This window comes from Macrotis lagotis, chromosome 8 (genome assembly GCF_037893015.1).
Source record: "Macrotis lagotis isolate mMagLag1 chromosome 8, bilby.v1.9.chrom.fasta, whole genome shotgun sequence".
NCBI lineage: Eukaryota > Metazoa > Chordata > Mammalia > Peramelemorphia > Peramelidae > Macrotis > Macrotis lagotis.
The window spans coordinates 26,532,502-26,544,982 of record NC_133665.1 but is presented as its reverse complement, the minus strand read 5'-3'; the positions used below and the strand labels follow the sequence as shown (position 1 = coordinate 26,544,982).

General features: G+C 43.4%; 1 pseudogene; it reads right to left on the bottom strand.

The window, feature by feature from the left end:
- Positions 1-911: 911 nt before the first annotated feature.
- On the bottom strand, positions 912-6,301 carry LOC141496412 (transitional endoplasmic reticulum ATPase-like; annotated as a pseudogene).
- Between the last annotated feature and the right edge of the window lie 6,180 nt (positions 6,302-12,481).

The following is a 12,481-nucleotide window of genomic DNA, read 5'->3' as shown; positions in this document are numbered from 1 at the left end:
TTCCTCTCTAGTCGCAATCTTGGCTCCACCCCCAACTGATAGCCTTTTTAAAAAGACTTTCAGTAAAAGCACTGGCAAGGGTTGAGCAATATATGAATAAAAAAATTATAGCCATAGCATAAGGTCCTATTTCTAGAAGTTTGGCAGTGAAGGGTAAGACGAAAGTATTTAGGCAAGGACTTTTTTTTTTTTTAAGATCAGTACTCTTCTAGGAGGGATGGGAATTCAGGGAAGCCTGGAAGGATTTGCATGAACTGATGCTAAGCCAGATGAACAGAACTAGAAAAGCAATGTACACCCTAACAGCAACACAGGGGTGATGATCAACCTTGATGGACTTGCTCATTCCATCAGGGTAAAATCAGGGACAATTTTGGGCTGTCTGAAATGGAGAATACCACCTGTATCCAGAGGAAGAATTATGAAATTTGAACAAAGACCAAAGATTAACATATTCAATTTCAAAAAAAATGTTATCTTAGTATATAATTTTGCTATCTCTTATACTTTATTTTTCTTCCTTAAGGATATGATTTCTTTCTCATCACATTCAACTAAGATCAATATATACCATGGAAACAATGTAAAGACTAATAGATTGCCTCCTGTGGTGAGTGGGGGGAGGGAAGCAAGAATGGGAGGGAAATTGTAAAACTCAAAATAAATAAAATCTTTCCTTAAAAAAATTCAGTATTCATATAGGGTAGTCAAGTGGAGAAAATTAATGCAAGGAAAAAGAAACCGGAGGCAATGAGATCAGCTATTTGAGATAAAGAAACAAAAGAATGTATGAAAACTTGAAGCTTTTGCAAGAGTATTAAGAGAGCTCCTTGGGGCAAAAGTCCTGTATCTGAAGCTTTGCCAGTGTCTTGCAAACCAGCTATTTTCTGAACTCAAGAGCATGGTACTGGTTAAGTATTTCGTAAAATCTGGCTAGATGGGAAATCGGGTTGGAGTAAAGGACTTGGCCTGGCTGGCTGAGTCTGCCTTTCTCATTCTCCTCAAATTTCCCTCTCAGTGGACTCACAGATACCCAGCTTGCAAGTAGGCTGGCAGATCTCTATCAGGTCAGCCACAGAGAAGCCATTAGTTATCCTGGCCAGGAACTCTTAGTCTACATCCTGTCACAAGTCAGAAAGAAAATTCAGCACAGAAGACCTAAAGTCTCAAAAAGGTCTTCCCTCCTATAATGATTATTCCTGACTTTGAACCCAGAATTCCCAAGGAATTTACAAGGGCTACCCGGGAACACTCCGAATAAGACCTACATTTTTGGGGGGATGGGGGGAGAAGAGTAAAAACAATTCAGGAGGACCATTTTCTCACCACATTAAACTGCTGTTACAAAGAAACATGGTTGTCAGTTTTTCCCTTCAATCCCTATACTGACCTTTGCAACAGGTGACTTTCTCAGGTTGGCCTTAAGAATTGCAACATGCCACTTCTCATAAGGCAGGTGTATGTAGATGAGCTGATCCAAGCAGCCAGGTCGAAGAATTGTAGGGTTCATATCAGGTGGGTTGGTGGCACCAATGATGAACACAGATTTCTTTGTGGACATACCATCCATCTCTGTCAGGATCTGCATGATGACTCTGTCAGCAGCACTTCTTCCATCTCCAGTGTTGCCACTACCAGCCTTGGGGATTAAATCCAGTTCATCAAAGAACAGAACACAGGCAGCAGCTTGGCAGGCCTTCAAAACAGGAATGAGGTGAAGAGATATGAAGATTTGCAACAGGCATTGTTTGCCCCAAAGGGCTCTTTCATCCCATATCAAATGATTATAATTAGAGAATGCTGAAATGATTTCATATTTCAATCCAATTATCAGCTCCTACCCATTGTTAGTTTGGAAATCAAAAGGTTAAGAGGCTTGAACCAATAAATACCTTGTCAATCATCTCACAGACATTGGCCACAGATTCATCAAACCATATAGTCAGAAGTTCAGGTCCCTTAACGGAGATGAAGTTTGCCTGGCATTCATTGTTGATAGCTTTGGCCAATAGGGCTTTCCCACATCCAGGGGGCCCATAGAACAGGACTACCTTGGAAAGTGTCATACTAAATTTGAGGAATTTGTCTGGGTGCTCCACAGGGTACTAAATGAGAAGAGAGCTCATGTCACCCTCTAGTATGAGGAATTAGTATGAATGAATGTCATCAACAGCATCTCCCCTTCTGGGAGTAGGAAAAGAACACACACACACACACCCAGTTTGTTTCAAGACAGCAGTTTCTCATTTCCATAAGCCCAGGCTCCATTCCATGCACCCCAAAGTAGTCTCATCTGCTATAACAATCCTTGGGGAGTAGGTACCAGAAGTCTGATTTGTCATTCTACAAAACTCTGAAATAGTTTTAGTTTCAAGATTCCCTCACCTGAACAAGTTCTTGGAGCTCCTGCTTTACATCCTCCAGACCACTGATGTCTTCCAGGTCAATGAGCTCCATCTTCTTTTGAATAGCCTGCAGTGCTGCCTCTGAACAGGGCTGCCAGATTAGCATCTATGGGTCCATGGGTCTCATTGGCCACCTGTGGGCAGAAGGTCAATCTGATTTAGAGCTCAGTTCCAGACCTGGGGTTCCCTCTTCCTCACTGTGCAGTTAAGGTATGAAGAGAAGGCTGGGCACACTCCACACAAGGCCTCCTAGAATATCTTGCTCAATTCCCTCTCCCCATAAACTCTTTCCACTGTGAGGTGATGCCTCAGTCTTCTCTTCTCAGGAGGCATCACTACAAGATTTGCCTTCAGAATTTCAATTGTTCTATTCACAAATTCGAATCACCTATTCAGAAACAGTTTACATTTGCCAGAGCCAGGCACCCAATGACTGGCACTTGACACACACACATCAACATTAATCTATTTCAGAGTAACCTCAAAATCATTTTTCTTCTCCAACAGTTTATCTTCCAAAGTTCAGGTGTCTCACTATACTTCTGTATCAGTAAGAGCTCCACTTCAACAACCTAGAGTTCTACTCTATATAGTCTCTGGGGCTCAAACTTTCCCCTCATTCCTTATCTTCCTACTTAGCCATCACCACCCCCTTAACTCTTATGTGTTCTAGGTCTACATCGTCCCCCAGCTTCATGCTTTTGGTATGGATGTGCAGAATCTACAAGTGTCCTGTGGCATCAGGAATTCCAATATTTACCTAACTGTCAAATAGACCTGTAGGGATACAGGAATACACCCAATTCAACCCAAGGCTCTGGCCATATGTACCTGCTCCCTCACCAAAGGAAATGTGCTTTTGTAAAAGGGAAGACTCCTCCTGTGATCCAGAGCACATGTGATCCAGAGAAAGCTCAAACCCTGCTATTGTTGAGAGAAAGGGGAATAGAAGGGGAAGGAGAAGAAATGGATGGGAAAATGAAATCTCAAGAAAAGCAGTGGCAGGAACATGTTAATCCCCAGGCCAATATGCTGTATTTTAAAATGAGATATATAATCCTATGACTTCATAGAGAAGAGTTTTCATCAAAAAAGCCAAGGGGCAATTACCAAACCATCTAAGATCTGGGTCAAAGCTGTGAAGTCTGTTGGTTGTTGCCATAACAATCACATGTGCCCTCTGCTTCAAACCATCCATGAGTCAGGAGCTGTGACACGATTAGACATTCTACTTCTCCAGGAGTCTGTCAAAGCACAAGATCTCTGGATTAAAGTCCTCTCTCCCTTAGAGGAATCTATAACTTTTCTCTCTTGGGAGCAATGGTATCCAGTTCATCAATGGAAATAATGGCAGGAGCATTCTTTTCTGCCTCTTCAAAGGCCTTCCACAGGTTGCTCTCTGACTCACCAGCCAACTTGTTCATAATTTCAGGACCTCAAGAGATGCACAGAAAAGGTTGGGTTTTTTGCTCCCCAAAGAGAGGAAGCCATAAGGGTTACTCTCTAGCTCTGCTCAGACTCTTACAGCTAAAGCCCTCCATACACCTCTGACAGATCCTGACCTGGGAAAACAGCCAAAAGCAGAAAGCAAAAGTCTGGTTTTCCCTGCTATGAAAATAGGATTATGATGATGTTGCTAAGAACACATTAAAGGAGACAAGTTGGTCAGAACAACCACCTGAGAATCAGATGCAGTAGTCACTCCGCACTTCAAGGCTACTTTTCCTATGACCCCCCCCTTCCTTTTTCCTCAGGGAATGCAGGACCCAACAAACCATGGATTTTTTTTGGTCTCCCTTAACTTACTCAGATAACTTTCAGGAAAACAGCCTTCTCTCCTTTTAAAGCATCAATTTAGCATTCCCATATAAGTTAGGGTGGATAATGAAATAATTCTAACAACCCCCAAACTGATACATATCCCCCATACTTTCTGAATTCTAATAGAAGACAGTTCTGGGGGCAAGGACACATACAAAACAATTAAAAGAGCCCCGTGACATATGCCTTTAACACATTGAAACCGTTTGCCTCCCCTGGCTGGTGTATATTTGAATTCACCACTCCCAAGGCAAATATCCTGCACCCCCTTTCAAAACCAGTGGTTCTCACTTTTGTCTTGAACTTAACTAAAACTGAGGGGAAGGAGTTGGAGTGGGGAGAGGACTATGTACACAAATGCAAAGGGACAGCTAGAAATCAACACTAAGCATTAGAGCCAACTCACCTCAGGAAGAATTAAGTCACTCACCATTGATCAGAAAGAAAAAGACTCCAGTCTTATTTGCCACAGCTCAAGGAATCAGGGTCTTACCTGTTCCATGAGGCCCATAGAACAGGATACCCCAAAGAGGCTAAGAACTGTCCCAAAGTAGATTCGAAGTTAAGCTAGCACCCACACTGATACTCTTCCCTCCTCAACTATCTATTTTCAGGAAGATAAGCAAAGGTTAAATTTGGGGATGGGATGAAAAGTTTAAACCTGGCAAGAAGAATGAATCCTTAAGTAGCAAAAGTAACAGTATGATTCAGTATTCAGCCCAGAGGAGTGAGTTGTACACAGTGAAGTCACTGGAAGAGGAGAGAACACAGGGAAAACGATATAAAAACATTCTGGGACACAAGCATGTATCTCATGGGGTTCAGGAGTTAAGAAACATTAAAGGGTAAAACATAATTCTTAGGAAAACTCTAGTCAGATTCCACAAGTTAGAAAGGAACCAAAAGGTGACCTAGTCCTTAAACTTCAGGCAAGAAACTAGATCATGAAGGACAAAGAGATCTTAAGAAGTCTCTAGAAATGCAGGTTCCCTATCTTCCATTACTGTCCATTCTAGTGTTCATTATGGCCTCATCCAACCATCATCTCTACTGAGCCAAGCCCATTTTAAAAATTCAGAGTAAGAGTGAAGAACTTGGAGGTCATCTGATACTATCATCAGTTTAAGAAAGTTTAAGACCCAGAGAGGTAACTTTGACTTGCTCTTCACCCTAGTGCTTCCTCTTCCATGAAATGAGACACAAGAGTGATGGCTTAGTACTCTTATACAAACCATTCATGTCCATAGTACAGTCACTAAATTGAGCCCACACTCATTGCCGAGTTACCTACTTCATGGCAAGGCAGTGCGCTAAGAAGCTGTGAGGAATATAGAATGAAATACAGTTCCTTTACTCAAGGAGTATTTAATCTAGTAATTTCAATCTTTTTTCTTCTTCAGGTTAAACATCAACCTTACCTAGACCAATTTTCCCATTGCTGTACTTTTCTTTGACCCTTTTCTCTAAATCTTTTCCAGTCCCTTCATAAATCCTCTAAAATGATCTCACTTGGATATGGCATTCAAATTAGGTCACTACTTCATCATATTCCTTATAAGTCAATAGTAGTTTGTGCTCTGAACTCCAAGATTTATGCTTGCATTCTCATTTTTACACTCATTTTTCTAATTACCAACTTGATCTCTGTCTTATGAAAAACTAGGGAAATCAGGCTAGTCCCAGAATGTAGGATTCCTAGGAGCATATGCACCCAAGTCATTATTCAGATCACTGCAGAGTATTCCTCAAGATAAATCTCTAGAGGATACAACTCACTATACTCCTACAGTGCCATGAAGGCATTGCTAACTACTTTCTACTCTCCCTTTGCTTTCCATTCTCCTTTCACAAAGCTTAACTTTAAAAAGCTCTCTCCCTAATTTCTTCCTGGGCAGGGTCCTTTCTGAACCCAAAGGTCAAATATCAATGGCCCTGAAGAGGCCTGGATGTCTCAGTCACAGCTCTACCATTTCCTTTATCTGAGTCAACTGTTTCTGGCAACCACCAATGTCATCATACAACAATTCATTGAGGGATTCCACCACAGACAAGGAAGATATCACCTGAAGGATCATTGTAGTATTTAGTTACTACAGGGAACAATAGTATTGGTAATAAGCTAGAAAAGGCCAAGTGTGAATTCAGCCACTAACACTGAGACCCAGAAGTTTAAAAGCATAGGGGTTCCCATGTCCTGACACTTGGTCAAGGGACAGAACATTAATCTGGACTGAAATCTCTTTACTACTTGGGATACCCTGTATAGAAAAAGAGTCTTTCCAATAAATAATCACCCTTTGCAACAAGTGATTAAGAGCCTGGACTTCAATCTAAAAAGAAGGAAAAATGGTCAAAGTTAGAGTTTCACATGATGGAGGCAAAAGAAGCCCTGTACTCTCTAGGAATAAGAACTGGGCAAACTGACCAAAAGCTTACCCAGGAAGGGTGTTGAGAGCCAGCAGGAACACAACTACCACCAAGGCCTAGCCTGGACTAAGAAAAATAAAAGAGGTAGCTTTCTCTCCTAGATACAGGATATAACTAGGTGAGTTGGGAAGATAAGTGGGAGAAGTTAGAGGGGGAGGTCAGGTTTTTAGTGTTTTCTAGAGATCATGAATACCTGCACCAAGAACCCCACCCATAATCAATACAATGCTTTGAAAATGAATTCCCCACTAGTTTATTTCCCCAAGCCCAAAACATACCTTTTCCCAAAACATACCTTTTTGGGTGGATTGCTAACCTTCCAGAAAGTATGGCATGAAATACACCTCAAAGAGATTGCTGGTGATGCCTTCATCAATGGGCAGCAAATGAATACATTTGCCATACTTCACATCTGGACACGGCTGGATGCTGAGGACCACAAGCAGACTCCACGTTACCCACCACACTGCAGCCCCAAGTACTGGACGTCAGAAAGGGCCTAGTACAGAGAGCTGATGGCAAGTGAAAGAGAAAAGACAGGGACGGCTTTAGGTGGAGAGAAGGAGGAAGAAAGGAAAAAAGGCAGGATCTGAAGGAAGACATCACACAACCCAGGGCCCTGGACTCTGTACTGGAGAGATGAATGCCAGAAGTTCTGGATAGGAACCCAGGGAAGAAAAAGGGCTAATACTACTACTATTCAAGGACAGCAATATAAAGAAAAAGGGAAAAGAGCAGGCAGCTAGGTAGCACAGTGGATAGAGCACCAGCCCTGAAGTCTGGGGACCCAAGTTCAAATCTGACCTCAGACACTTTAAAAAAATTTTTTTTATTTAATATTTATTTTCATTTTGTACAAATAATGTTTTTTACATTAATAAAATATTCTTGTTTAAGAGTAAATGAAATACCCCCTCCCCCATAAATATAGACTTGCTTTAGCGATAAAGTAAAGGGGAGAGAAAAAAATTAAAATGAAAAAATAGCAATAATTGTAGGTATGGCCAGGTAGCACAATGGATGGAGCACCAGCCCTGGAGCCATGAGCACCTGAGCCCACATCCGGCCCTGTACACCCAGCCATGTGACATGCAAGCCACCCAAACTGCACTGCCCTGTAAAAATAAAAAAAAAGACCCCAAATAAAATAAAATAGTAACAATAGTAAGGGTGGCTGGGTGGTGGACAGAGCATTAACTCTTGAGCCAGGAGCACCCAGGTCCAAATCCGGCCTCAGACACCCAGTGATCACCCTGCTATGCAGCCCCAGGCAGGCCACCCAGCCCCATTTGCCCTGCAGCCCCCCAAATAATAATAATAATAATAACAATGTGCTTCAGTCTTTGTTCCAACACCAACAACTCTGTTGTGGGTGGATCACATTCTTTATGATAAGTCCACCGCAAAAGTTACTTCCATATTTTTCCACCATTGCCATTGCTGATCACAACTCCCTCCTTTCGAATTTCTTCACTACCATGTATTATATTTTCTCTCTCCTTTCACTCTGACTCTGCTGTAGGGTAGCTGAGTGGCGCAGCAGACAGATCCCTGGCTCTGGGGCCAAGAGGACCTGAGCCCCCGAGCCCCCCTACCACCCCTTAGGCCCAGCATCCACCTGGCCCTATGGTCCCAGACAGGCCATCCAATCCCAGCCCCTTGCAAGAAGTAAAAAAGAAAATGTGTATATCTGACCACTCTCCCCCCATGGTCCATCCTCTCCTCTTTCATTCACATCCCCAACCCTTCCCCTTGTCCCCCCCCCTTCTTACTCCAGATGCCTATGCCCCATTGAGTATATATGCTGTTTCTTCTCTTAACCACCGCTGATGAGAGCAAAGATTCCCTCATTCCCCCTTGCCTTCCTTCCTTCTATATCATTGCAATAGCTCATTGTAATAAAGAAAAATCTTATTATATGAAATATCTTGGTCTACTCCCCCTCTCCTTTTTCTTTCTCCCATTACATTTACCTTTTTTCTATTGACTCCATTTTTCCACCATATTTTATCTTCAGATTCAGATTTCTCCTGTACTTCAACTATAAAAGCTCCCTCTAACTGCTCTATTAACTGAGAAGGTTCATATGAGTATTATTAGTGTCATTTTTCTATGCAGGAATACATGCAGTTCATCATCAAGTCCCTTATATTTTCCCCCTCTCCTTCAATCTCCATGCTTCACCTGAGTCCTATATCTGAAGATCAAACCTTCTGTTCAGCTCTGGACATTCCAACAGAAACATTTGAAATTCCCCTGGTTCATTGAAAGTCCATCTTTTTCCCTGGAAGAGGACATTCAGCCTTGCTGGGTAGTTGATTCTCAGTTGCATTCTAAGCTCTTTTGCTTTCCAGTATATTATATTCCAAGCCATATGAGCTTTTAATGTAGCTGCTCCTAAGTCCTGTGAGATCCTGACTGGGGCTCCATGATATTTGAACTGTGTCCTTCTGGCTGCTTGTAATATTTTCTCTTTTACTTGGGAGTTCTGGAATTTGGCTATAATATTCCTAGGGGTTGGTTTTTTGGGATCTTTCTCAGGGGGATCGGTGCATTCTCTCCATTTCTATTTTGCCCTCTGCTTCCAGAAGATCAGGGCAATTTTCCTGTAGTAATTCTTTGAAAATGTCAAGGCTCTTTTCCTGATCATGACTTTCAGGTATTACAGTAATTTTTAAATTATCTTTCCTAAGTCTGTTTTCCATATCAGTTGTTTTTCAATGAGATATTTCACATTTTCTTTCCTAATTTTTCATTGTTTTGGTTTTGAAGTATTGATTCCTGATTTCTGGTAAATTCACCAATCTCCCTGAATTCTATTCTTTGTCTGAAGGATTTGTTCTCCTCAGCGAGTTTTCTTATCTCTTTTTCCATCTGGCCAATTTTTCTTTTTAAAGCATTCTTCTCCTCAATAACTTTTTGAACTGTTTTATTCATTTGACCTAAGCTGGGTCTTTAGCATGCTATTTTCTTCAGCATTTTTTTGCATTTCCTTGACTAGTCTGCTGACTTTATTTTCATGTTTTTCCTTCATCTCTCTCATTTATTTTCCCAGTTTTTCTTCTAAATACCTCATTTGATTTTCAAAGTCTTTTTTGAGCTCTGTCATAGCCTGAACCCAATTTTTGTTTTTCTTGGAGTCTTTAGATGCAGGAGCTTGTGCTTTCTCATCTTCAGACTGAGTATTTTGATCCTTCTTGGCTTCATATACAAAATATTTCTCAATGGTCTTCCTCTTGTTTCTCTGCTTGCTCATTTTCCCAGCCTTAGCCTGGTTTTTTTGGTGCTTCCTGAGCTTTTGGGACACTCCCACAAGGGTCTCAGTGTGTGAGGCTCTGTCTTCCCTCCTGGTCTGTGAGTGACCACATGTGCCCCGCCCCGCCACGGGGCTGAGGTGGGGTCCCTGCTGTTTTATTGGGGGGCCTAGACTGTGATCAGGATCTGAAAGTGGTTAGAGCCCCAGAGTCCTTTTCCAGCTGCAGAGGACAGAGCTCTGAAGTCTTTCTCTTCACTCCCCTCCCTCAGCTCAATGGGCTCATGCCCTGGGGGCTCCTGCTTATAGGCTCCCCCTGCTTCTGTTTCCTGGATCTGGACTGCAGTGGCCAAACTGCTTGCTGTATGCCCTGAGGGCTGGGCTTCATGTGCTCGCTCTGGCAGAGGTCCCCCACTGTTCCCCCACTTTGTGCCTGGTGTTCCCCGGGGTTCAGCCCAGGAAACTCCCCTGCTGTTGTGAACCGGCTCCCCACACCCTGGGGCTGCCTCCGGGAGGTTGAAGTTCTTTTGCTCTGGTGGGCCACCCCTCTAACTGGCCGCCCCTCCAACCCCAGGAAGCACAGCCTTTCTGCTCTTTTCCAGGTTACCTTGAGTAGAACTGCCTCCCTGGGTCCCACTGTGTTCCCTCTCTCAAAATTTTAGTTAGAGTCCTTAGCTTATGAGTTTTATGAGAGAGTACCTAAGACATGATCCTTTCTTGTCTCCATCTTGGCTCAGCCCGAAACTCCTCCCTCAGACACTTAATAATTACCTACTTGTGTGACCTTGGGCAAGTCATTTAACCCCATTGCCTTGGAAAAACCAAAAGAAAAAAGAAAAGAAGAAAGGAAGAACAGCTCTTCAAAGGCAAATTTTCAATCTCCCACACCTTCTGGTAACCTTGGTGTTGCATGGCCTCAATCATCAGGGAAATTTGGTCCAGGAGCAAGGTGTAAAATGAAAGAAACACCAGCTATACTTGAGAGAAATAGTTTTGATACCAGTCTTTCTACATAGGAACATAATTTTATCTCCACTCTATGTGTGCCTCAGAACACTGCCCAAAGGGATCTCTTTAGCTCTAGTCTCCTAAGAAAAAGGTTACATGAGATTCAGACAGGAGATTGTAACTAAACACAGTCAAGATGAGAGATACAGACAGAAGGAACTCAGAAAGAGAAAGCAAAGGAAGGTTACTAGATACCACTCATCCATGACCGGTACTACTTGAGCCAATTCCCTGTAATAGCTGATATTCTTAACTGACTTTCCTGGGGGCTCTTTTTGTCATCATCATAAGATCCTGAAAATTCTTGGGAAGTATTCCTCCCCTTAGTTCACTATCACCCAGCACAAGAACACAGAATGTTCAGCACAAGCACAGGCAGAAGAGACACTGCAAGACATTGCATAGTCTGACTGGGTCCCTAAGCAAGAAAATTACAAAATGCTAGCTTTCTAGGAAACAGTGCAAAATTCAACTTGAAACCAAGGTGTAGAACTCAATCTCATACCCTTCTCAGTTGCAAAAGTGGTTGCTGAGACCTTAGGATACCTGAGTCTTCCCCAGGAACATAACTGAGCCCTGAAGTGAAGTTCCAGTCTCCCTTCCAAAGTAAGGAGGAATGGTTATGATATGCCGAATGCTGCCTACTCAGTCCCACCCCACTGCCCAGGACTCTTTCTGGTCTCCCTCCTCAAGGTTGAAGGATCCCCACACACCTGATGACATCTCCCAGGCACATTTCCCTGTGGAAAAAAAGTCTATTGTATCATGTATTTTTTTTTTAATCCTAGGAATAAGTTGGGATCAGTGTCCTCAGATTTGCTCCCCCCACCCCTTTTCAATTAAATCTGTAATGCAACTGTAAAATTTCCCATACTAAACACAGGACTTGCCACAAACACCCAACACTGCCATTTCCATCAGCTGAAAAACCCACCTGTACAGTGAATGAGAGGATGCTTTAAACCCAGAGAAGCTCATGGTATAGTGATAGAAGAGGCTCTTCTCCATCTCGCCTTCCTTGTCTCCCCTCTTCCCCAGGTGCTGTGGCTGCATTGTGAGCATTCCCACCCTGGATGGCCGAGTCAGCCCCCTGCCTTTCCATGATGGCATCAAGCCGGGCGCTGTGAAGAGACTACGTGGGGAGGGGCTGCCCTTCCCCAAGGTGCCCACCCAGCAGGGCCACCTCCTAGTGGAATTCAAAGTGCGCTTCCCGGGCAGGATCACTCTGCAGGTGCCACAAATCTTAAAGCAGCAGCTGCCTGGCTCCTAGGCCTGGCCTCGGGGCGGCCCCGGCCTCCACACCAATAGCGCCCTCCCGCCCCAGGCTCCCGCAGCCACACAGGCGACCCAGCCCGCCCCTCAGTACACCAGGAAAATTTTTTCTAAAATGCAAAAAAGCTGCTTTTCTTCTCAGAGAGTTGTTCCTGCCCCTCACCTGGTGGAGCCCTCTCGGGTGGGAAGGGAGGGTGGGGGGAGGGCAGAGGGAGGGATGCCCCGGGCCCAGGGGTGGTTGTTTTTGTCCCAAGCTTTGAATCCACTTTTCCTGCTGTTCCTGGCTGGACAGTGA